At 41.1% G+C, this 24,420-nt stretch overlaps 1 long non-coding RNA gene across 1 annotated transcript in view; it reads right to left on the reverse strand.

Moving 5' to 3' along the window:
* Positions 1–5,428: 5,428 nt before the first annotated feature.
* Positions 5,429–24,420, reverse strand: part of LOC115294118 — a 44,638-nt gene continuing 25,646 nt past the window's right edge. Inside the window, exons 3-4 of the long non-coding RNA XR_003909734.1 lie at positions 20,048–20,106; positions 5,429–5,675 (exon numbers count right to left, since the gene is read on the reverse strand). This is a non-coding gene — a long non-coding RNA (uncharacterized LOC115294118). The remainder of the gene's footprint in view (positions 5,676–20,047; positions 20,107–24,420) is intronic.

Here is a 24,420-nt window from a genome sequence, read left to right on the forward strand (position 1 = left end):
TGACTGGAGTGTATGTTGGCTTACAAGTGACAGCCTGTTAGAAGTCCCCTGTTTTTGGTAATTTTCAACTTATTTATAGAAAAACTTTATAAAAATATTTTTCATCAGTGTTAAGTTCATTAAATCTTTCACAACACCTAAACTTGTTTTTAGAAAACAAGTTTTTTAAATTACTAACTTATACATTAAGCCTTGACTCACTCTTTTTTAAGGTTTATTTTTAAGTAATATCTACATCCAAAATGGGGCTCAAACTCACAACCCTTAGATCAAAAGTTGCATCCTCTACCTCCTGAGTCTGCCAGGTGCCCCTTTACTCACTTTCTGTTTTTACTTTTTTTCTTTGAAAATTTTTATTTAACTTTTTTCTGTTTATTTATTTATTTTGAGAAAGAGAGTGTGCAAGAGGGAAAGGGGCAGAGAGAGAGAGAGAGAGAGAGAGAGAGAGAGAGAATCCCAAGCATGGTCCACGTCATCAGCACAGAGCCTGATGCAGGGCTCAATACCACGAATTGATGAGATCATGACCTGAGCTGAATTCTAGTGTTGACTGCTTAACCAGCTGAGCCACCCAGGCACCCCCAGTTTATTTATTTTTTGAGAGACAGAGAGAGTGAGCAGAGCGGGGGCGGAGAGACAGGGACAGAGAATCCTAAGCAGGGTCCGCACCACGAGTGCAGAGCCTGATGTGGGAGGCTCAATCCCATGAACCATGAGATTATTACCTGAGCTGAAATCAAGTGTTGGTTGCTTAACCAGCTGCTACCCAGGCACCCCTAGTTTGTTCATTTTTTGAGAGACAAGGAGAGTGAGCAGAGGAGGGGTGGGGAGACAGGGACAGAGGGAACCCCAAGCAGGCTTCACCTGCTCAAGGCAGGGCCTGATAGGGGGCTCATGCTCATCAACCATGAGATCATGACCTGAGTCAAAGGTGGATAACTAACCAACTGAGCCACCCAGGCGTCCCTTCAGATTTTTATTTGAATTCTAGTCAGTTAACATACTATGCAATATTGGTCTCAGGAGTAGAATTCAGTGATTCATCACTTACATGTAACACCCAGTGCGCTTCACAAGTGTGCTCCTAATACCCAGAACTCATGCAGCCCATCCCCCACCCACCTCCCTCCAGCAACCCTCAGTTTGTTCTCTAAAGAGTCTCTCATAGTTTCTTTCCCTCTCTCTCCCCCCCATATGTTCATCTGTTTTGTTTCTTAAATTCCACACAAGAATGAAATCATACGGTATTTGTCTTTCTCTGACTTATTTCACTTAGCATCACATACTCCAGTTCCATCCACAATGTTGCAAATGGCAAGTTCATTCTTTTTGATGGCTGAATCATATTCCATTATATATATATATATATATATATATAATGATCTTATTTATCCGTTCTTTAGTCGATGGACATTTGGCCGCTTCCCATATCTTGGCTATTGTTAAGGCTGCTATAAACATTGGGGTGCACGTATCCCGTTGAATTAGTTCTTTTGTATCCTTCAGGTAAATACCTAGTAGGACAACTGCTGTGTCATAGGGTAGTTCTCTTTTTACTTTACTGATGAGCCTCCATACTGTTCTCCAGAGTGGCTGCACCAGTTTGCAATCCCACCAAAAGTGCAAGAGGATCCCCCTTCCCCCACATCCTCACCAAAATCTGTTGTTTCTTACGTTGTTACTTTTACCCATTCTGATAGATGTGAGGTGGTATCTCATCTTGGTTTTAATTTCTATTTCCATGATGATGAGCGATGTTTTGACTCACTTTTTTCTTACGGTTACTTACTTTTGAGAGAGAAAGCATAAGTGGGGGGAGGGCAGAGAGTGAGGGAGAGAGAGAGAATCCCAAGCAGGTTCCACACTGTCAGCATGGAACCTGACACAGGGTTGAGTCCACAAACTATGAGATCTTGACCTGAGCCAAAGTCCAACGCTTAACCCAGGGAGCCACTTAGGCACTCCCTTGATTCCTTTTTTCCCCCTCTTTTTTAAAAATTTGTTTATTGTTTAATTTACATCCAAGTTAGCATATGGTGCAACAACAATTTCAGGAGTAGCTTCTTTAATGCCTTTTACCCATTTAGACCCTCCCCCTCCCACAACCCCTCCAATAACCCTGTTTTTTCTCCATGTTTAAGAATGTCTTACATTTTTCCCCCTTCCCTGTTTTTATATTATTTTTGCTTCCTTTCCCTTATGTTCATCTGTTTTGTGTATTAAATTCTTCATATGAATGAAGTCATATACTTGTCATTCTCTGACTAATTTCACTTAGCATAATACTCTTCACTTCCATCCATGTAGTTGCAAATGGCAAGATTTCACTTTTAAAAAAAAATTTTTTTTTGGTTTATTTATTTTTGAGACAGAGACAGAGCAGAGTGGGCAGGGGCAGAGAGAGAGAGGGAGACAGAATCTGAAACAGTCTCCAGACTCTGAGCTGCCAGCACAGAACCCGATGTGGGGCTCGAATTCACGGACCGTGGGATCATGACCTGAGGTGAAGTCGGACACTTAGCCGACTGAGCCACAAAGGCACCCCAAGATTTCATTCTTTTTGATTGCTGCCCTTGACTCCTTTTTTAAAAGAAGTTTTTTAACCTCATCAAAGTCTATTTTGGACAAGCTTAACTTCAAGTCCTTTCATACAAAGATTTTTATCCTAAAAGATTAGTTTTAAAGCAATCAGCTTCCCTTACATGCCTTCGTCTCTCTCTCCTCTTCTCTGTGTCTCTGGTAATGCCAGGCTGGCATACTTGAGCTGCAAGTTCTAAGAGTTGCCTCCATGGATAACTTTGTGGAGTTACAGGAGAGCAAACTGGCCAGCCCTGCCAAGTACAGGAGTGATGAATGAGTGCTTCTCTAGAGCCAAAGGCACTAATAATACCCTCTTCTATTTGCACAGTGGCTTACTCATGGGAACTTTTTACAGATGTGACTTCACTAACCTTAGTGGCTTTTCACTATGATCGATGGATTATGGTAGTTACTGTCTACATTGCTTAGATAATGAAAACAATCAACAGAAAAAGGAAAAGGGGTTTTCTGTTGTGGCTGCATGGCAAAATTAAGCTAATGACATTAGTTCAGGTCGTGAATGCATAGCCACATAGGTGGCCAAATGGCATTATCCAACTTTATTCATCAATATGTTTGCCTGCCATGGCTTCAGATTTTTTGGGCTATTTCAGAAAATCAAATCCAGCAGTTGTTTAATTCAGTTTCTTCAGCCCACCCACAGTGACTTTGACAACCTTGAAAGGGGTACTAGTTTCAGAAGTAGGCATGAAACTCGCTTTGAAAGAACACCGTTAAGGGGACCTACCTGAGATTCTCAGTTCTATACTGACCCATCATGTAATTCTGTTGATTTAAGTTGAATTCATTCATAAAAAGACAAGGGTATTGGTCCTAGGTACTTTTCAGGACTGGTGCAAACAAATATGATGGGTAATTTCATTTAATGAACAGCTCTGGCACACTTTCTGGAGTCGCTGTATAGGGATGTGCCATATGGAGGACTGTCTGTTCCACCTCTGGTTTCGTCACTTGGTGGAGCAAACTCTCTGTGCCTTGCTTTTTTCAACAGTCAAACAGAGACAATCACAGGACCGTGGAGAATACAAAGCAAGGTAACATATAAAGTGCCTGGCACACAGCAAAAGTTCTAACAGTAACTGTGGTTATTATAAGGCAGTAGAGATGATCTACGGAGAGAGAATGTTATATTCACTCACCACCAAGCGCTCTTAGAGGCTGGAAATACATTCTTTGCTCTCTGTCCCCAGCACCTGGCACATAGAAGAAACTCTATAATCAGAAGAGAGCCTTGCGAAATAAATAAATGGCTAAAGACACACTCCCACTTCGAGAGGCTCCAATTTCTGTTGGTGACGGACACACCCCCAGGCTCCTGTACCAAACAGGCAACGTGCATGTGCTATGAAGATTACATTATTAGCCTAACTCTCCAATGTGTAATTTCCCACAGCATGTTGATGGCTGACCTCCATGTTGCAAAACTTAGATCTAGAAATCACTGCACATTTCAAATGCTAAATGCCACAGAACAAACCTTACCTGGTGTAAAAAATACTAATAGCTATCAGGACTATCCTGGAGAAAAAGAAACCTGTTTTATTATTGCTAACAAACTCCCAGGGGCAGAACAATATGCCATGAATAAACATTACTCCAAACGTGCTTGTGTGAAAAGGAAAGAAACCCAGAGGCAGGAATGGTGAAGTCATTCAGGTGTGTGCATTTATCCCACACACCTGTCCTCTGGACACTGGGGGACACTGTCGTGGCCTGGATGGCTTTCATGGTACCCCCTTCTTGCTGGTCCCCCCGGCCTCCCTTCTTGCTCCAAGAAGCCCCCACTTCAGCCACAGATGCTAGTTCTGTCTTTGCACCTTCTGATCCTCCCACAACATTCTGGCCAAAAAGACTCTGTGCCGCCCTTCAAAACCGGGCCTTCAGAACACCTCCCCTGATACCTATCTTGTGGTACATCCTATCTGCTGTTGTCTTGCATGAGAGCATTGACCACACACTGAATGACTCCTGTTACTTTTGCCTTTCTTCCTCACTTTGCTGCCTTGTTTCTAACCAACCATTCAGCACAGTTCCTGGCATGAAATAGACACTGATCGATGTCAGACAGCTGAATAAACAGTGGTAGGTGATATAGCAATAAACAGCTCCCCAGAGTTAAGAAACAAGGCTAATCCTTGCTGGGGTGCTGCCGACCTAGCCCCAGGAAGGCGGAGGCTCAGCACAACTGTCAGGACACACAGTCAGGAATCTGCTCAATGTGGGAGAGCAGTGAGAAGCCAAGCCAAATGATGCATCAGACCTCTGACTCATAGTTCTGGGCCCTTTCACTGTTCCACAGTGACTTATTATTAGATCTGAACTGGCATTCTCCTCAACTGTGGTCCCAAATGTTTCATCCCTGCAAGGGATGCAACAGAGGCTGAGGTTTCTGTTTTTGCATAAATTTAAGTGGTGCAAACTTTTTAAAAATGTTTTATTGTTTATTTTTGAGAGACAGACAGAGAGAGAGTGGGAGAGGGGCAGAGAGAGAGGGAGACACAGAATCCGAAGCAGGCTCCAGGCTCTGAGCTGTCAGCACAGAGCCTGATGTGAGGCTCGAACCCATGAGCTGCGATATCACGACCTGAGCTGAAGCCGGACACTTAACCGACTGACCCACCCAAGCGCCCCATTGCAAACTTAATTTTAACTTATTTTCATATTGAAATAAGTCTAAACATAAACCTAATTACTATAAAATTGATTTAAATATGAGAGAAAAAAGGATTTAATAAAGCACTGATTTTTAATTGAATGAATAATCCCTCACACATGCCACATACTTTCATACCTTCCTGCCTCTGCACTTGTTTGTGCTCTGCCCAGAATGACTCTTTCCTCCAAAAGTATTAAATCAGCAAGTGTTTGTTGTGTAATAAGGCACTAGCAATCCAGTGGGGGATTCAGCAGGGGTGGTCCATGTTCTGACATTGCTTTAATCAGAGGAAGACACACATAAAATGCTCGGTGGATTTGGAGCATCTTGCGGAGGAGAGTACAGGACACAGGTAAATGGAGCGAAGGGAGTCAGCCTTGCCTCCAGGGTATAAAGCAGCACCTAGGGACATGCAATTCTCAAAGCAAAAAAGAAATAGCAATTATGTGTCATGATCAAGGTGTTAGCTAACCCTAACGTAGTAATCATATTGCAATATATAAATGCATCAGACCATCAGGTTGCACATTTCCAACTTACACAATGTTATGTGTCAATTATATCTCAATAAAATAATATTTTTGAAAAAAAAAAAGAAATTAAATATAAGATGAGAACTGAATTTGAGGCAAGGAGACAAGAGAGAAAGAGCTAGAACCTAACACTGAAGAAATAGCATTTGATATTCTCTGTGCAAGAGAAGAATGCATTTCAAACAGCTGAAAGAACCCTGGGTCTCTGGAGCAGAGACGGAGAGGGAATGGGAGAGTCAAATAAAATGAAGAGGCAGAGCCCAGACATTCTTTCCTCAAAGAGTGAAAATGAGGGGCACATCCATCGGTGGCTCAGTCAGTTAAGTATCTGACTCTTAATTTGGGCTCAGATGATGATCTCGTGGTTCACTGGATCGAGACCCACATGGGGCTTCGTACTGGCAGGATGGAGCCTGCTTGAGATTTTGGGTTCTCTCTCTCTCCCTCTCTGCCCCTCCCCTGCATGCATGTTCTCTCATGCTCCCTCTCTCAAGATATATAAAAACTTTTTAAAAAGTTAAAAAATAAAAAAAGTAAAAATGAAACTCAAAAGCTTAATTTTGTTTCAAGTTCCAAACAAAATAAAACACCCTAGAGAAATAATAATCCCTATTTCTCTTCCTGTCAGACACAGTATCCAGTTGATATAGATTTTGAGTTAGCAATGACTCTGAACATGCCACCTTTGGAGGAACAGAAGACATTTGTTTCTCCTTTGTGGCCATGCATCACATCACCACACAAGCTGTGCCCACTGACCTTGGTGTCATTCCATGCCACCCGACATGCAAAAGCAAATCCAATTGCACACCAGTCATTTCCATGAACATGAAATCAACAAGGAGGCTCACTCCAGACTGAGGAAGAATGGCCAACACAGGCTATGTGCGTTACCAACTGCTTCACAGCACCTAACACCAAAACTTTGCCCTTAAAATCATAAGCATTTATCTCGCACAGTCTCTGTGAGTCTTAAATATGGAAGAGAAGAGCTGAATAGCACTAGCTTAGGGACCCCCGTGAGGTTACAGTCAGCCATCAACCAAGGCTGCAGCCATCCAAAGGCTGGACTGGGGCTACGGGGCGTGTTTCCAGCTAACTGGCTCACACACCTGGTGTGTTACTATAGGCATCCGTAGGAGGCTTCAGTTCCTCTCCAAGTAGAGAGAGGGCTGTTCACAACATGGCAGCTGGCTTCCTCCAGAGCAAGTGATTCATGAAACGGGAGTGTGAAAGACACCGTGTCATTTATGACCCAGTTTCTGAAATACACCACCATTTTTGCAATATCCTATTGGCTAAACAGGTCAGCCCTGTGTATTCAGTGTGGCAGGGGATAAAACAAGGGTGAGAATACCAGGAGGGGGAGATCATCTGGGGTGATCTTACAGGCTGGCCACCACAACAGCCATTGGTGACACCAAAGCCGTCCCCTATGTCTAATCTGAAGGCAGTGTGCAGTGGAAGGAAAGCAGACTTACAACTGTATTTGATCACAATGCTGGCATTTGCCCTTTCACCTTAGTCCAGTCATCTGAGCTTTTGAAATGTCAGCTTTCTCATTTGTGAGATGGAAAGAATAACACCTACCTCTGAGACCTGTCTTGAGGATTAGATGTGGATAATATATTGTTGCTGGCAAATAAGAGCACTCAAGAATCGCTAACTATTATAGTAAAAAAGTAGGCGAAATGTTTCTATGGCAACACAGTTGGAAGTCATTATCCACACAACCCTGTGTCAAACTCTAAAGGTTGTTTTTTTTTCAATTTGTTTCTTTGTCCTGATACATTCTTTTATAACTTATAAATGACTTAAAGCTAAACATTGGGGGGGGCAGTACATAAAGCTAAAAAAAATAAGTATCTCTATTAATATATTTGAAAAGATGTAGAAATCGTGAAAACTTTAAGTTCTAAACCTGAAGGAACTCAACAGCTGTCAGACGATTGCATTTTTCCCTCATGGCCCAAGTCCCATATTAAGATGATCTGAAAGGAACATGGAAATAAGGTAAATTTGGGGGCGGGGGGAGTACTGAGCTCAGTTGTTTTTTCAAAATCACAGTTGTTATGGAGGGGAGAATGTGATTATCCCTAGGAAAACAACACAAGTTTAAGTGGTCAAGAAGTATGTTCTTCACTTAGAAATTTCAGAGTTAGTGCTCTGCCTTTGTTGGCACACTTTTCCAACCTTAGCTCCTTTCCCAGTAAAATACGAGCAAAGACAGTATGAGAAGAAGCTTCTTCAGAGCTGTACTTAGAATAGTATCTCTCTAAATCCATACACCAAGAGTTTAAGTGGAAAGAGCCCAGGCTGGCCCTAACAGGCCTCTGTGACCTGGAACAAATCACTGGCCTTCTCTTTTTCCTCATCTCACAAAATGGAGAAATCTACGGTAGAGAGGATTTTTCCAGACAATGGAGAAATTAAAGGGAGGAAAAGAAAAAAAAAAAAAGAAATGAGGTTAAATATACACATACATATATTTTTTTTAATTATAAGCTCCTGGGGGGAAAAAGTAAATAATTCTTTTCAGGGATTACTTTAGCCTTATGGGATTTAAATTTTATTTTATTTGAAAAAATAATAATAAATAAAATTTATTTTAGTGGCTGATGTGGTAGATTTACCACAAAGCTAATGAAGCTGAAATTTCAGGGCCAATCACCTGAACAAACCCCTTCTAATCAAATATTCTTTGTCTGAAACTAATTTTCTTTTTTTTTTCCTTGAGGAAGTTACCCATATTATATAAGGTACAGTTCCTACAAAATTGAATCTGACCCAGTTGCTGTTGTTAAGAGCAATACACATTTTTCTTTTTTTTTTTTAACATTTTGTTTATTTTTACGAGAGAGAGAAAGAATGAGCAGGGGAGGGGCAGAGAGAGAGAAGGAGACACAGAATCCGAAGCAGGCTTCAGGCTCTGAGCTGTCAGCACAGAGCCCGATGCAGGGCTCGAACCCACGAACTGAGATCATGACCTGAGCTGAAATTGGCTGCTTAACCAACTGAGCCACCCAGGTGTCCCAGCAATACACATCTTTCAACCAAGACAATTTTCTAGTATTATCATCAGTATTTCTTATCAGTAAAAGAGAGACTGTCTAATAACAACAAATCTGTACAAGAAAGGGTTTTACCCAAATGAACAATTTCTGGAAAATATGGAAATAAAATTTATCCCCTACACACATATATTATTTTTTGCAACATTCACACTGTCATGTATGCCAGATGATCACATTACATAAACTGTGTAATTCATGTGTCATGTATGCTAGAGTATATAACATATTTAATGTAGAATTTAATTTTAGTATAAAACATAAAGATGGGAATATCTTAATTTACCTTCTTAAAAGAGAAAAACTATTACTGACTCTTTTATTTATCTACATTATTACATTCCACATTTTGGGGGGTTTCAAGAAATACAGATTCTAGAAGTTCCAAAGTTGTCTACCCATAATAATTCCTCTCTGAGCTGAGAAGGAGCCTAGGACAGGAATTAAGAACAGTAGGTCGTCAGCCAGACTGACTGGGATCCCATCTCAACGAAGTGGATCAGCAAGTCTGTACTTGTTTCTGCTCCTGTCACAAAGGGCGTGTTGAAAGCAGCCACATCCCAAGGTTCTCCTGGGGATTGAATGAGTTACCGTACTTGTGAAGTGCTTAGAAACCTACCTAGCATCTGCAAGCACTGCCTAAGTGCTATTTACAACATCTTAGGCTAATTTTTGCACTAGACTGTCATCTTACAAACTGCTTTATCAACTGTGGTAATGATTTAAAATTTCTCATTTTTTACACTCCCACTAGTAAAGACAACCTGCCTCTATATCACATATTGAATTGCCACATTTCTACTTGAAAAGACTATGTTATCCATCTTTGTATCCCCCAAAGGTATGGTTTAGCCCTCTGTCCTTAGTAAGGACAGAAGTAATCCCTAACAATTTATTTCCATTTCAGGTTAATCTAGAAATAGCTAAAATAAAAAACCATATAGCTCCATTTAAACGTTTCAAAGTATAGGATTATTATGTGTTTTTTTTTTCAAAAGAGTTCTTAGTATTTGGTAAATTGTCCACATTAGGAAATATAATCATTCCATTACTGACCAAGAGTTTAACTTTTGATGATGAATAAACTGGCAAAATTTTAGGTTGAATTGTTTAAACAAAAGTATTTACAAAAGAAGGGAGGAAGGAAGGAAGGAAGGAAGGAAGGAAGGAAGGAAGGAAGGAAGGAAGGAAGGAAGGAAAGCTTTTTCTATTAAGTATAAATAAGCTCATCTCTATTGGAAGGTACCTGTGTGTCAGCCTACAGGAGCACCTGACTAAATAGATGATTTGACTTTGAACTTTCAACAATATCTGGGTTTACAATAATAAAACAAAGTGTACTCTAAAGACTCTGTACCTGTGAACACCAAATGATTGAGTAATTAATATCTAAGTTCCGAGGTAATGCTATAAAGCACAGTAAATATTTAATGGAAATATCAAACCACTTTTCTGAAAGTCTTCTATCTGAATGACAGGAAAGGAGTTTTGTTAATTTCCTTGTAATTCTATAAATGGCCCTTTAGTTAATAAGAAATAATAAGAAGCACACATTGTGGTGAGACATTCAATCATGCAGATGCCAGGGGTTTTTTTGCCCCTTCTTTTGATCCCCAAAAGTAAATGCATTGTTTGTTCTCAAATTCAAAACAAATAAATTCTTCCTACTATAGACCCATTAGGTTTTTCCATGGTTCCAGACACTACAGAACCATAAGCAAACTGAGAGTTTTATGTAACTTTTGCAGCCTTTCAAAAATGCATGGTTAAGAGCAGTGATGACCATATTTCTGTTAGTTAATTCTTGATATGGGCCAACCTTGGTTCCAAAATCTTGCAGTAAAAAGGACAATGACCTGTTATTATATGCCTCCTGTGTGTTAGCTAATTCAAACTTCATGACAACCGTTTACATTAGTAAATGTCGTTACCCCATTTTCCAGATAGAAAACAGAGGATTTAAAAAGTGAAGTACTTAATTCCCATGATAAAAGCAAGGACTCATTAAAAATTTTTTTTTAATTTTTATTTACTTGTGAGAGAGAGACACACAGAGAGTGTGAATGGTGAGGGGGGGAGGGGGGGAGGGAGACACAGAATCTGAAACAGGTTCCAGGCTCTGAGCAGTCAACACAGAGCCTGATGCAGGGCCCAAACCCCAGAACTGTGAGATCATGACCTGAGATGAAGTTGGACACTTAACCCACTGAGCCACCCAGGCATCCCTAGAGTTGACTCAATCTTAAGACTCTAAATCCCATGTTCTTCCTACTCCACTGGACTCTAGCTCTTGTAACCCTTAATCTCTTTCCATCGTGGAATAACAGATTCGGGCTAACGGATGTAGACCTTCTAAAGTAAGTGTGATGCTTAAAATCTGATATGAAAGTTAGATGTGACACCAAAAGCTTAAGCTACAAAAGAAATAATAAGTAAATTGGACTTCTCAAAGTTAAATACAAAAGACAGCACCAAGGGGCACCTCAGTGGCTTCAGTCAGTTAAGCGTCCTACTTGAGCTCAGGTTCGTGAGTTCAAGCTCACGGTCCAAGAGTTTGAGTTCTCCATCAGGCTCTGTGCTGACAGCTCAGAGCCTGGAGCCTGCTTCAGATTCTGTGTCTCCCTCTATCTCTGTTCCTCCCCCACTCATGCTCTATCTCTGTCTCTCAAAATAAATAAATGTTAAATTTTTTTTAAACAAAACAAAGACACCACCAAGAAAGTGAAAGACAATTCACAGAACGGATGAAAATATTTGCAAATAATTTATCTGATGAAGATCTAGAATCCAAAATATATAAAGACTTCTTACAACTGGATAATAAAATAACATATTCATTTTATTTTATTATTTAAAAAGATTTTTTAATGTTTTTATTTATTATTGAGACAGAGAAAAACAGTGCATGAGTGGGGGAGGGGCAGAGAGAGGGAGACAGACTCTGAAGCAGGCTCCAGGCTCTGAGCTGTCAGCACAGATGCGGGGCTCGAACCCAATAACCATGAGATCATAACCTGAGCTGAAGTCAGATGCTTAACCAACTGAGCCACCCATGTGCCCTTTTATTTTATTTTATTTTATTTTATTTTATTTCAGAAAGAGAGAGGGACAGAGTATGCGAGCAGGAACCACAAGGAGAGGGCCATAAGGGGAAAAAGAGGGAAGGAGAAAGAAAGAAAGAAAGAGAGAGAGAGGGACGGAGAAAGAGAGAGAGAGAATGAAAATCCTTTGCAGGCTCCACACTCAGTATAGAGCCCAATGCAGGGCTCAATTCCCCAACCCTGGGATTATGACTTGAGCCAAAATCAAGAGTCGAACACAACCAATGAAGCCACCCAGTTGCCACTCCTTTTGTTTTAAACTCCTTTAAGTACAAAGCATAAAAATAATTTCTCCATGACTGACAAATTTGAAAGAAAAGACACATTTTTATTAAACCAGATCTTCTAGATCAGTATTTTCTATATTTGCCATTTAACTTTTTGAAAACATTTCCCCTCGTGCTCGCTTCGGCAGCACATATACTAAAATTGAAAACAGTTCCCTTTTGTCCTTTCCCTGAAATTGTGCCAGGTTAAGGTAAGGATACAGGAGAACAAGCACTATAAGAAAGGGATTATTCCAGGGTCCAGAAGACCACCCCATCCCCAGAGATTCACCAGAAGCACGCACGGAACTCAGCATAGAGTAGTACACAAGGCTAAGATTTAACAGCATGATCTAGTAAATGGGGTCATAGTGGGGAAAATGCAGGTGGAGTCTGGAGGAATCCTTGTATGGGCTCCTTATGCCCTCCCCCTCCCATGAAAGGTCACAGAGAACACCCTCTTCCCCCAGCAAGGAAAATGCAACAACAGGTGTATGATGTTTTTGCCCAGAGAAGCCCTCTTAGAGCTTCACAGTTTTTATCAGAGGCTGGTCACATAGGCACCCTATGCCTAGACATGCTCCAAATTTAAACTCCCAGAAGGAAAGCAGATGTTGAGCATAAATCATACTGCTTGCATAGCCTAGGGCCAATGAGCCCCTCTGACCAGGCTGGGAAGTATGGGAACACCCCTGAAACCTAAGCTCCCAAGTGTCAGATGAAGAATTGAGCTTGCAAACACACCTTTGCAAGAGGACCTGTCTCAGGCCAGCTACAGTGACTCTGTTCTGCACAGGGGTGAAAAACAAAGCCCTCAGAACCACCGTCCAATGACACACAGATTTTGAGGGAAAGACAGAGAGGACTCGGAGGCTCTGGAATAGGATTAGCAGAGTTTCCAGGCCAAGGGGACACTGTAAGGTTTGGCTTCTATGTCAAAAGTCTACCTACATCCATGACCTGGGAAGTTGGACTGGCTCAAGGACTAGGCTAGGGACACATCACTTTGAGGCGGTCCCAGGATTTTCTAGCCTCACGCACAGCTATAACCACCATCTGGGTCTTCCTTCCCGCCCCTGCCTCCGGTCCTCCAGGTGAAGACACCTCCCCCAGTGCCTTCTTGGAATCAGCGACTTTTGGAGAAGAGATAAAAGGACAGAGAGATGAAGGGTAAAGGTCCTCTGACCTTTACTTTGCAACTGTGTCATTCAAGAAGGAATCCTCCCAGATGTACAGGTGGTGAAATGGTTATCACCCAGAACAGAGTTCATGACTCACTGCTGAAATATTGACCCGTCCTGCTGTAGACCAGATATAAAAATCTAAGGCAACCCTGAGAAAGAAACCCTAAAAAGAAGGAACTCAATTTCATCCTTTTCTCCAATGCTTAGTAAGAATTTATCTTGGGGTGCCTGGGTGGCTCAGTAGGTTGAGTGTCCGACTTTGGCTCAGGTCATGATCTCGCAGTTTGTGGGTTCGAGCCCCTTGTTGGATTCTGTGCTGACAGCTCAGAGCCTGGAGCCTGTTTCGGATTCTGTGTCTCCCTCTTTCTCTGCCCCTCCCCCACTCACGCCCTGTCTCTCTCTGTCTCAAAAATAAACCATTAAAAAAAAACAAGAATTTATCTCATGGAAGACTGGAAAGACCTGCTTGCTATCTCAAAACTTTTGGGATCCAGGGACCACCACAAATCAACTAGAACAGATCGGGAAAATAAAGTGGAAGGGCCGTCTTGTTTTTCCCCTAGAACAACATATTTCTATTATGTAAGAACTGCTTCACTTTGACCAGTGAGTTACAGGGCAGAACTCAAAATGCATGCCAAGCAGGAGAATAACAGTTAAGGCTTCTGTGGCTGCTTGGCATTTCAAGGACTTTCTACCTTCCCTTTTATCATCTATTCTTAATTTTCCTTCTGCTTCTTCCACCCACGGTCTCCTCCTTTTACCCCTTCCTCTCACTCCCAACTCCCTAAACAATTAGAAACTGACTGTAATTTCCAATGGTTCAAATAACTACAGCCAATCATTTTCTTTTACAGTTTGATTTCTCTGATTGCCCAAAGAACGTACCTCACTAACAAATGATTTCTAATAAAAATTCCTGCATGTTTGCATAAGCATCTACCTGTATCTTCCACATCAACAGTTTTATTTAAATATTACCTTCAGAGGCACCTGGGCAGTTAAGCCTCTAACTTCAGCTCAGGTCATGATCTTGCAGTTTGTGGGTTCAAGCCCCGCATCAGGCTCTGTGCTAACAGCTCAGAGCCTGGAGCCTGCTTCAGATTCTGTCTCCCTCTCTCTCTGCCCCTCCCCTGCTCACACTGTCTCTGTCTCTCAAAAATAAAAAACATAAAAACTTAGAAATGTTACCTTCAGCAAATATTAAAGCTCATAAAAATCAATACATTCTTTTTTTGATAAATTGTACTTCTGGCCCAATGAAAAAATAGACAGTTCTTACCAGCAACCTTTCAAAATCTTGAAAGCTCTGCCTTAACTATTGGACAGCCACATAGGGAAATCAGTTTCCCAGAATCAGACTTGGTAGCCCCCATAACTGGCCTGACGGACAGGGCGGAAACATTCCTGGCAGAGATCAATCAGCCAGGGAGGGGCCCTGCACCAAATGATCCACGTTTAATCTTCACAAAGAGTCAAAAGTTCTTGAATCTAAGAAAGTCAAATTAGGCACAAGATACCACAGATGAACCATTAGCATGGAAGCCCATCTCCAAGATAATAATAGACTTCCATTTAATTTGCCTTCCACTGAGGCAGGGTTTTACTAAGACTGAAGGAGAAGTTTTCTCTGAAAAGCTGAAAAAATTGCTTCCTCCAAAAAATTAACAAGTTAAAGTTAATTTGATATTAAATAGCGTAAGCAGACTTCAGAATGTGTAACAATCCAATGCGTGTCAGGCCTTCCCTGAACCAAGGTCAGGACTACGGAAAGGGGATGATCTGGAGCAATGCTCAGAGATCTGAGCGCATGAGTGAGCACGTAGATCTATGTCAGCCGTGCAGGAACTGGGGCAAGTAGTCTGCAGAAGCAAAGCTCAGAAGCCAGGTGGGGAGAGATGGGCATAAGAGTAAACTCAGATATTTAAAGCTTTATCATGTGGTAGAGTCAGTCTACATGGCCTGAAGGAGAAGAGATGACAGTCCAATCATTAAAAAGATTTTTTTAAATATTTGTTTATTTGAGATAAAGAGAGAAAGCATAAGTGGAGGAGGGGCAGAGAGAGGAAAACACAGAATCTGAAGCAGGCTCCAGGCTCTGAGCTGTCAGCACAGAGCCCAACATGCGGCTCGAACTCATGAACCACAAGATCATGACCAGAGCTGAAGTCGGATGCCTAACCAACTGAGCCACCCAAGCGCCCCAAGTCCAGTCATTAGGAAAGAGAAGTGGAATAACCAGAATTCCTAAGGAGAAACTGGGCTGCTGTGAATAGTAATGAGTTCCTTGTATCCAGAGGTATTCAAGTCTTTGATAGATTCGTTCAACATTCTGCATTCTTTTATCAAGTGTGTACTCCAGAGGCTCCACACTGGCTCCACACAGGTGAATGAAAAGCTTATGATTCTTGCTTTAATCCAATTTAGGGTCTGCTGAGGTGATCTGCTCAGAGGTAGACTCTGAGGGAATTGCTAGGGGGGACTCAAACATACAACCAATAAGACCTGTCAAATTTTTCCTAATCTCAAGAAATATTCCATGAAAAAAAGCCATGGGTTTTTCTACATTCAAAGAGGCACAAATGTTTTTTTCTTGCCAAGAATGAGCCAGCCAGATTAACAACTCTTAACTATGAAACCGCTTACAGCTAGCTTAAAGAATATTTGGGAGATTGGTGGGATCAAAGCTTTAAACCCGGTTTCCTACAGTGAGCTATTAGAATAATTCTTTTGCTCTTGGTTACATTTCTTTTTATGTTTATTGATTGATTGATTTTTGGATTTTTTTTTTTTTTTGAGAGAGCATATGAGTGAGGGGCAGAGAGAAAGGGGGTCTGAAGCAAGCTGTGTGTTGACACAGTGAGCACGACATGGTGCTCAAACTCACATACCGTGCGATCATGACCTGACTGGATGTCAGACACTCAACAACTGAGCCACCCAGGCGCCCCAGTTACAGTTCTTATAACTTAGAATTACATATGCTTTATGGTTAGAAGGCACATTTCCATTGGAATGACAGCGTTATATACTTAGGAAGGTAACAAGTCTGGTATACATTGAAGAAATATACAAAAAAGAATTCATTTTCATGGCTCACTTTTATTCTCAGAATTAATTCCTTAATTCACAAAGCTGATTAAGTACAGTCTATACTTGCCTTCACTAAGAATGAACTTAGTGAAGTTCATTTTCTAATCACTTGTAATCAGCACATTTTAAGATAGGATCACTTTGCCTTAATCTTAGTTTCACAACTATGATCTCAGGCTTGAATCACATGATGATTTGGAAAAATTACCTGTTGTAGCTACAAGGCCCCTTAGAGTTTGCCTGGTCTGACCAGGGGGCAGAGGTGAGAAGCTTTGGGAAAATTCCAGGAAGTTAGCCTCAGTGAACTGGGCTCCCAGTATGGCTTCAGGCAACACAGAATTCATAAACACGTCTTGATGGAAAATACACTGGCACTAACAAAAGCTCTTTTCACTGTTTTAAGCATTTTTTTAAAGACTGAAACTAATCCCCCAAAAATCTATTAGCAAATTATGTATTAATTAATTCCAGAATGCTAGGAGTTTAGAAGACAAGAAAAAGAGCAGTGTTGGGGATTGCAAAGTCATAAGCAGGAGGAGGGAACCTGTTGTTTCCAGAACAAGAGGGAATGCTTTCTTCTAGATATCGACCTGTATTACCTAGTCCTTCAACAGAAAGGTTTACCATCCAATAGAACAATGATACTTTCTTTACATTATTGTACAGTTTTCTAACCATACTCTTAGGCAGATCGTATCTCTGCTCCTGGTTAGGTTCAAGCAGTTTAAATACTGAGGTAACCCTATGACCCCCAGGCATACACAGGATCACAAATATATAAATCATACAAGGAAGATAGTAAGGACAATGGGGCTAACAATACATTGGAAAGTCTCCAGTTCATCATTAGGCTTTCAAATTCTAACCACACACACTGGTTGGCTTACATAGCTGAGGGTTACTCTTTCATGACACTGGAACCAGCCAGAGAGAAAATCAAAAGTGTAGTTGGGGGTCTTTGAAGCAGGTTTCCAGCCCAACCCTGTCCCAGTATTGGTCCTCCCCCTCCAGCATCATCAACTGCATCTTGCCTTTTCGTCTATCTGTAGGGCTCCTCCAGGCATCCCCAATGGGGCTCCAGACCATCCATGTGCCTGTCTGCCTTCCTAGCACCCCCAGTGCTACCCCAGTGGTAAAAAGTCTTCTTTTTAAGTATGACAGTTCTTTCAGTCAACTCAGAGAGCCTGGCTTCATGAGCAAGAGACCCACTGATTAGAAATGTACAGGTAAGGAACCTACGAGTTGGCTGAACCAGAAAGCCCTGGTAAAAACCACCTACAAAGATATCCTCAGCCTTCTGGTCCAAGGAGGTGATTCTCCTCTATCTCCAGGTAAAATTTCTGCCTCTCAAGAACATGTCCAGGGTTCTGAGGCTGGGAGAACCTTCCTTGTTTTCTCTGTGGAGCCATTATCTCTTCGGTATTCTAGGTCCACAGTCTCCTACCAGTGAATCTGATGTAGGAAGACCTTTGAAAACCACACAACCCTTATCACTTTGCTAGCAGAACCTGAACTGCAGTGCTGTGACACTGTAAGTTACCTCTCCTTAGATCACTTAGCAGGAACGGTCTCACACTGAGCTGAAGAAATACTGTTTGATTGAATTACAAGCTGGGGATATTTTGTAACATGCAGCATATGTGTCCTATTACTTCGCTAAAATCGAAAAATATCTCTGTATTCAAAACATATCTGGCCTCAGGGGTTTTGGATCAATGCCCGCGGATCTGTAGTAGCTTCAAAATTAATTCCAGAATTTTCCTTCCCTATTTTCCTCCAGGGCCTGAATTAATTATACAGGATTTTGTGGCTAAAAGGAAAAGGTCACATATGGAAATTGGAAGTCTTCATGATTTAGTGGGGAATTTAATGGGAGGAGAGTACTTTCATAGAGCCAGAGGTTAGGGGAGAGTGTCCTCCAAAGACCTAGAGAAGACCGTATTTACCCCTTAGCAGTTGGTTCCTCATCCCTTTGTGTCCCTTTTGGCTAATATTCACCCAGGAAGGAGATTACAAAAAGGGAAATCCAGGGGTGCCTGGGTGATTCAGTTGGTTAAGTGACTTCCTCTGGATTTTGGCTCAGGTTATGATCTCACGGTTCCTGAGTTCAAGCCCCACATCGGGCTCTGCGTGGACAGTGCAGAGCCTGCTTGGGATTCTCTCTCTCTCTCTGCCCCTCCCCTGCTTGCACTCTCTCTGTCTCTCTCAAAATAAATAAATATAGAGGGAAATTCATTCCCTCATTCAGTGGGGAGCTCACCATAAGATAAGAACTGCCTTCACTATACAAACAGGTTTTAAAATGAGGATGTGATTCACGAACTAAGCCAGAAAAGTGTAACAAAAACAATAGAATTAACAATATCGGATAAGCTCACTTTGATGAGCCAAACTTGGAATCTAAATTCCAGTTACATTACTTTTTATGTGAAAAAATGTAGTCTGCATAGAAAATGCCACATAGAACACAACGCATTTCTAACCTGGATGCTAGCTGTAAATATGTAATATTCTTCTAAGTGTCATCATTTTATTGTCCAAGAAATATTTATTAGTCACTTATAGAGGTACTAGGAATGGAAGGTTCAACCAGAGACAACGAACCCGACCTCACACTATTCAAACACTAGGGAGAGAGACAATGGGGAGAAAATGTAATACAGATTAAACAAAACTCTTCTTACTATAAAACCAAGTACTCAATAAAGTTACATTTTTCTAGTTGTAATTCTATATATCAAAAGTCTCCTATGATGAGTTTCATCTTATTTAAAAGCACCTTCTTATTTTCTGATATAGAGTTTGACACACAAGACTGACACTGAGTAACATAAAAGTCTCCAATCCTTCACAAGTATAAGAAACTTTCTTTTTCTTTTCTTGATGTTTAGTTTTCAGCAGGGATGGGGGCAGAGAGGGAAGGAGACAGGGGATAGAAAGCAGACTCCTCACTGACAGTAAAGAGCCCAATGTGGGGCTCAAACTGACGAACTGAGATCATGACCTAAGCCAAAGTCAGAAGCTTAACCAAAAGAGCCACCCAGGTGCCGTGTAGGAAACATTCTAAATATATATATTTATCCTCCAAGGTCTGCTAGTAAGAAAGAAACCATCTGGAAAAGAATCACTTAAAAGTTCACAGCAGAATAAAAGTACAATGTTTCCAAAAATTAGACGTTGAACACTATTTGAATCTCAAACAACAGTGAAGTCTGTCGTTAAAAAAAAAGGTCTCAACTTTGCCAAAAGGAGACGGAACATTCATATCTGATCTGATAGCTGCAGCCCACATTTTTAGAAAACTTGTCTCAATATTCTACACACCATCCTTCCGACAACAAGTCTAGTGCCATTGAAATGCCAAGGTTACATTTCCTAAGTGGAAACCAAAAAACATCTACCTTCCTGAAATCAGGAAATCCCAGGAACTCCACAACACAACCCAAGGAAATGAAGCCTTGGATTCACACGAGTCCTTTCCATAATAGTGGCTGTTTGGCAGAGAGTGCATGTAAAGGAAAGCAAGAAGAGAAAAACCTTACTTTTCCTCACGGCAGCTCATAGCAGGGTTGAAGACACCAGTGCCAGCAGCCACGGAAAGCTGTCAATAGATAGAAAGCACACGTAAGAATTACACATTTGTTACCTTAGGCCAGTTTGCATCAACCACATGGTACCAAAGACAGAAAGTCAGTCCATGCTTGATGTAAATCCCATAAAGGAACACAAAAGAAATAACTAAGTCCTGAACTGAATCTTGGGCATAATGCAACTACTCCTGTACTTTTAGATTTCTAAAAGGCATGAGAAATCCCGTGGGATGGAAATGCCAGCCTGAAAATCAAAAATGGGGCTCCTCAAGAGGAAGGTCTGGGAAGTGTGATGTCTGTACTTGTTGAAGTTATTAACTGGGGAAATTGGGACCATGTGGAAAATTTCAAAGGTCATTAACTAGGAAAGTGAAATCAATCCAGTAGGTGTTTTGGTCAGCATCTGGAATTAGGAAGCACTCATCTTAGTTCTGAAGGGAGAATTACAAAGATGTGCAAGACATCATCTCCATCCCATTGAAGAGATAAGCCTGTATACATATAGCCATAAATTGAGTATTGTGCAGCATAGTAACAGCAGCTAATTATTAATACTCACGAGATACATACTACATGCCACATCCCATTCTAAAAGGTTTTCAATGTTTTATTTAATTATCACAACCACCCTCTGAGACAGGTACTATTATGCTATTTTACAGTGAGAAAACTGAAGCTCAGAGAGGCTGAGTAACTTACCTAAGGTCACACAACTCCTAAGTGGTACACCAGGGATGTAAACCCAGGCTCCAGATGCCACTCACCTCTGCCCACCACACAACATAAGATGCAAAGCTTTCTAATTCTGACTTGGTAAGCTATGGAGGCAGGATGAGGTTGGGAGGCAGGGAGAGGGGAGGAGGGAGTTTCTAGGAGGAACTGGCAATTGAACCGTGTATTGCCCAGATGGACACCTTATAACCTCTAAAAAAATAACTGGGTTCCCTAGTTCTACTTTCCCTATCTCTAAGCAAGACTGATGAGATTATCTGTCAAGCCCCTTTGGATCTTTTATTTTTTAATTTTTTAATGTTTATTTACTTTTGAGAGAGAGAGAGAGAGAGAGAGAATGCATGAGCAGGGGAGGGTTAGAGAGAAGGAGGGACAGAATCCCAAGTAGGCTCCGCAATGTCAGGGGCTCAGACCCATGAACCATGAGATCATGACCTGAGCCACTCCCTTTTGGATCTTTTATATCACTTCAGAGTTTACCTCTTGTCATAGCACCAAAGACAGTTAAAAAAAAGAACAAGCTTTGGAACTAGTGAATAATAGCTGTGTGACACTGGAAGACTTGTTTACCTTTTCTGAACCTTAGTTTCCTCATTAATACAGTGAGATCATCTTCATAAGTTTGTTGTAGAGATTAAATAACCTATGCACAGTGCCTGGCATATAGGAGGTACTAGATTAATTTTAGTCTCTACTTCCCCCTTCTTTTTCTTTAATGGAATAAAATCTCAGTTCTTGAACTCAGCTAAACTTTAGATGAGTCACTGGCTATACATTAGATGAATGCCCTTTGGAGGGAGAGTGAAAAATAAAAAGATATTTTTTTAAATATCTCATAGCTTTTTGGGTACTTGGGTGGCTCAGTCGGTTGAGCATGCAACCCTTGATTTTGGCTTGCATCATGATCCCAGGGTCATGGGATCAAGCCCACATTGGGCTCTCCACTGGGCATGGAGTCTGCTTAGGATCCTCTCTCTCCCTGTGCTGCTCTTCCCACTCACATGCTCTCTCTCTTTAAAAATAAAAATTTTTTAAAAAGAATAGTTTTGTCTTGTCTTGACCTTTTTTTAAAAAAATTTTTTTACATTTATTTATTTTTGAGAGAGAGAGCACGACTTGGGGAGGGGCAGAGAGAGAAGGAGACACAGAATCCAAAGCAGGCTCCAGGCTCTGAGCAGGCATTCAGCACAGAGTCTGATGTGGGGCTCAGGCCTATGAACCATAAGATCATGACCTGAGCTGGACTTGAACACTTAACCAACTGAGCCACCCAGGTGCCCCTTGACCTTTTTTTAAAAAATCTTTATCTTTGCGAGAGAGCAAGGGACAGAGTGAGAATAGGGGAAGGGCAGAGAGACAGGGAGACACAGAATCTGAAGCAGGCTCCAGGCTCTGAGCTGTCAGCACAGAGCTCAACACAGGGCTTGAACTCTTAAACAGCAAGATCATGAGCTGAGCCACAATCGGACTCTGAACCTACTCAGCCACTCAGACGCCCCTTGATCTGTTTCATTATACAACTCCACAACCTTAAAGAATAGTTACACGATCAACTGGAAACCAAGACGGGAATACACATACTATTTATAAGCCATGATTCATACGGTCTAGGCAGCTTTCAATATTCCATAAGTTAGGGGAAATAATAGTCAAAATAATGAAAAACTTCGTAATGTTACATACTGAGGTGGACTATTCAAAAACACCTGGCACTGGGGTGCCTGGGTGGCTCAGTCACTTGAGCATCCTACTTCAGCTCAGGTCATGATCTCATAGTCCATGGGTTCGAGCCCCTCGTTGGGCTCTGTGCTGACAGCTCAGTGCCTAGAGCCTGCTTCAGATTCTGTGCCTCCCTCTTTCTCTGCTCCTCCCCAGCTCACTCTCTGTCTCTCTCAAAAATAAAATAAAGACATAAAAAAAATTTTTTTAATTCAAAAACACCTAGCATAGTTAGAAGTTTTACTATCAAAGATTAAGGATTAAGTAATGATAGAGATCATGAAGCATATCCATAGAACAGAAATTACAAATATCATATTGATATATAAGAGAAAAAAAGATTATGTAAGTACATGTTTTGTTTCTTCTTTGATTAACCCAAAATACATTCTTTTAACCAGCACTAGCTCAAGAGATTTGAGGCTTTTCTTTCCTTTTTACTTCTTTTAATTAAGGTTTAACTTGACATATATTAAAATGGACCAATCTTAACTGTACATTTAGTTAATTTTTACATATGCATACACCTATGTAACCATCACTCAGATCAATACAGAGAACATTTCCAGCATCCCCGAGAGTTCCCTGCCCCCATTTCAGTCCATACCCAAAAGGTAACCTATCTCCACACTTGTAACTACAGCATGTTAACAAAAATGGGCAATGATCAATGAAAAAGTAAAGGTGTCCTAAACGTGACTTTGTTGTGTTTCCTGGCATGTGCTAGAGTTTTTCATTACAAACAATACTCATGGGCAGTGTAGTAACCAACTAAATAAAGTTTAGATACCCAAGGGTCTAAGGAATTAGCCTACTGGGTGATAAACTGAAACCCACAGCCTAGGACTCTTACTCCAGAAGAGTCCCATGACCCATTTCTTTCTTCTAGAGCAAGATGCTTACAGAAAGCACTGGGAGAATTAAACCAGACTGCTGGCAAAGTTAGTGTCAATATAAATGACTCATAAGTGACTTCAATGAGGGCTCAGCAAAAATTCTGCCTTGTGGTTAGCAAAGTCAAGACAGTTAAGAACAATGAGACAGTTAGACCCCCAACTCTTGATTGGATCATGAAACTGTCAACTGTGCATAGTGATGCCACTGAATGGACACCTGTGGACCATGAACCTTGTGTTGTTTCCCAACTGTGATAATTTGACATTCTTGCATACATCTCCTTTTTGCAACACATGTGTTCTGATACCTTTCAGGTCACTTAGTAAAAGTTGGGAATACAGTGAGTGACACAGGAGTCTACTGAGCAGCAAAGCAATGGAATGCAAGAGTTTGCTTCATGCCTAATCTCAGCACCTGAGCTAATATGTTATTTTAATTTGGTCAAACTATAGATTGTCTGTTAATAACTTTTCCAAACAGGGATACCTTTGGAGAATAAAAGAGGACTCTGTTATGAATATCCCATAGTAATGGGACTAAATGAGTATGCTCAAGGAAACCAAATGCCACAATCACCCTCTGTCACAGTTCATACGGATTACCACTTAATTCCAGTGACTTTTTTACTATTAAACTAAAGCTTTTAGAATGGCAAAGATATTTGGGAAAGGAAAAAACCCAGGACATGTCAGAAATTACAGATGAGGTCTAACAAGCTAAATATATCGATGCCACTAACCCATGGATGGAGCTTTGGCTTCTGACACAAGGAAGTCAGCTTGAAGGGGGTTGAGGACTCAGAGGGGAATAGATGTTATATCTTCGATAGCTAGTAATACCTTCTAGTAGGTGACACAAAGTCCACACTCTGTGGGTTGTCATTAAATAATGAGGGCTGAGGATCTAAGGGAGGGCAGTACACTCAATTTGTTGAAATATTATTCTGATTACTAATAACGTGATGTGATAACCAATAG

Source organism: Suricata suricatta, chromosome 6, assembly GCF_006229205.1.
Source record: "Suricata suricatta isolate VVHF042 chromosome 6, meerkat_22Aug2017_6uvM2_HiC, whole genome shotgun sequence".
Taxonomy (NCBI): Eukaryota; Metazoa; Chordata; class Mammalia; order Carnivora; family Herpestidae; genus Suricata; species Suricata suricatta.